Source organism: Lipotes vexillifer, unplaced genomic scaffold (genome assembly GCF_000442215.2).
Source record: "Lipotes vexillifer unplaced genomic scaffold, Lipotes_vexillifer_v1.1 scaffold738, whole genome shotgun sequence".
Classification (NCBI taxonomy): Eukaryota; Metazoa; Chordata; class Mammalia; order Artiodactyla; family Lipotidae; genus Lipotes; species Lipotes vexillifer.
In genome coordinates, this window is record NW_006769699.1 from 2667236 (window position 1) to 2669993 (window position 2758).

The following is a 2758-nucleotide window of genomic DNA, read 5'->3' on the forward strand; positions in this document are numbered from 1 at the left end:
AATACTGCTGGCATCTGGAAGGGCCTCCTGATGCGTGGGGTGACGGTTACACATCTGAAGAGCCACTCCAATCAGTCTTGGTTACTAAGCTGCTTTTCAGTGTGCTGGATTCATGCTGAGGTCCTTCTCCCTTTGGCCCTTTCAGGTTAGTTGCACCCCAGGCACTTGACACTTAAGTAGAATTTGACTCATTCTTCACAGGTGAAGGTTCCTTCTGTTCTCTCCCAATTCTTCTCCCCAAAGATTTCTCTTCCTCTAAGGATGATATGTCCCAGTCGTCATCGTCCACATCTGCACACTTTAGATCTTTTTGTTCTTTTTTGATGAACGCCTCAGCAACATTAAGCCCACCAACTGGCTTATTTCTGTGATTTGAAACTGTCTTTTCAACTTTTCCAGTTAATGTTTTAATGGAGGTTCCTGTGGGCTTGGGAGAAATATCACAGTCCTCAAGTTCACCTCCCTCAGTCCAGTCAGTGTCACTTTTGACAGTGCTCCTTCCAAAGCTACTCTTGTTGCTTTTAGATGACAGCACAGGAAGTAAGTCTGGCGAGGCATATGCCTGGATGAGGTCCTCATCGTCCAGCTCTTCCTCTGAACTGAAGGGAGGGGTCGCAGTAGTTGAAGACTTTCTGGGAAAATGATCTTCTGTGATATTTTTCTTAACTTTTGGAACAGATGTCCTGTCAGTAAAAACAGGTCTTTGTCTAACCAACTGTATGCTTTTGGGAGGAAGATGTATTGCTTTGGGTATTTCTCCAGGTGAAAGGGTGTCCACTTGAGAAGCACTGTACCTGGCTGTGGACAATAGTGTTCTCTCCTCAATTTTACAGGTGACCTGACGTTCAAGGAATTCACGAATTTGCTGAATGTTAGGTACTTTTCATGCCCGCTCATGTCTTGCTGACACTATGGTTCTCAGCACTCCATTCACGTGGTCACTTGGAAAACCACATATATCTGCATTAATCCCCAAGGTTTCCAGTAACTCCACCAAACTCTCCTTCAAGACTGTTCCTATCTCCTTAGCGAGGGAACAGTTATTCTTCAGTTTTCCTTAAATGTATCTTGTTATTTAATTTCTGTTCATTTTCCTCTCCTTTTTCTTCTTCTGAAAGTTCTTCTATTGGTTCCAGTATGTGCAATGAGAATGCCTGTTCATGTGCCATTGTTAGACTTGACTTAGCATCAAAAGTCTGTGGTGCTGGGGTATTCATAGGTACAGTTGGGGTAGTTGGCTTACATTCAAAAGTTTGCCAGGTTAAAGGATTCCCTCTGGCTTCACTGACACTGTTTAATTGTTTACTGGTAAACTCTTTAATCTTTTGTCTCTGAGTGATGATGAGCTCTTTCTGCTCCTGGAGCCTCTGCCCTAGCTCTTCTATCCTTCTCTTGTAGAATACATTTCTTGCATTTAGATCATCTATCATTAGGCTTCGAGGTTTCTCTATATGTGACAGGAGCCGGCTCTTCTCTTTCTTGTGTTCTTGATGAAGAGGCTGAACTCAAGCTGCCCACTTGCTTTCCTGACTATCAAGAAGTTGCATCACATTTTGGAAATCCTGGGGTTGCTGAGGATGTTCTTCTTTAAACTCATTTGCATCTTTTAATGTGCCTGTGCATCTACATGTTGGAGTTCTGGACTTCTGACAATTGATATTCTAAGGCTGAATTCTTAGAAGTTAGTTCTTTAAACTCCATCAAACATTTCCTTGACTTTTTCCATTTCATCAACTAGTTTCTCCTTTTCTTCTTTCCATCTATCGAATAACTTCAGAAATTCTTCCTCTTTTGTTTTCTACATTTCATATTCCTTAGGGAATCTGACTGCATGGGCATGCTGTGCAGCCTCTAGCTGAGACTTGGTGAGCTCCTTCAACATGTCGGTCTCATTCTGGAGCTTGTCAGTCTGTACCCTTGTCTTATACTCTGCAAGATGAGAATGTTCAGGGTGGCAGCACTGAATATGACTTTGTAGAAAAGCTTGGTTCATAAAGACCTTGTCACAAAAACGGCACTGGTAATAGCTGGCTTTGGCCTCAATCATCAGCTGCTGGGTGGAAATCAACTTTTTCCTGCGTTTACACTCTTCCTTGAGTAACTTGATCTCACTGGCCTGCTTGGTGAGGAGTTTCTTGCTCTGCTCACACTAGGCCAGGCCCAGGCGCAGCTACTCCTCCAGGTTGTGCAGCTGCGAGGTGAGAACTCCTATGAGTGTAAGTCGAGTATAAGTCTCTTCTACTTTTTGTAAGAGACTCACTTAAGAACATATATAGATCGAAAGTTAAATGATGGCTAATAACATGTAAACTATAAGAAAATTAATGTAACGTAAAGGAAAATTAAAATTAAAACCACACTGAGACATGACTATCCATTAGAATGGCTAAAATTAGAAAGATGGACAAAACTATGTGTTGTCAAGAATATGGAGCAACCAAACTCTCATATACTAGTTGTGGGAATGCAGACTGCTACACGCTCATTCAAAAACTGCTTGACAGGGCTTCCCTGGTGGCGCAGTGGTTGGGGGTCCGCCTGCCAATGCAGGGGACACGGGTTCGTGTCCCTGTCTGGGAGGATCCCACATGCTGCGGAGCGGCTGGGGCCGTGAGCCATGGCCGCTGAGCCTGTGCGTCTGGACCCTGTGCTCCGCAACGGGAGAGGCCATAACAGTTAGAGGCCCACGTACCACAAAAATAAATAAATAAATAATAATAAAAAACTGCTCATATATTATAACTAAACATATTCAAGA

At 43.2% G+C, this 2758-nt stretch overlaps 1 pseudogene; it reads right to left on the reverse strand.

The window, feature by feature from the left end:
• Positions 1 to 46: 46 nt before the first annotated feature.
• On the reverse strand, positions 47 to 2259 carry LOC103088580 (zinc finger protein DZIP1 pseudogene; annotated as a pseudogene).
• Between the last annotated feature and the right edge of the window lie 499 nt (positions 2260 to 2758).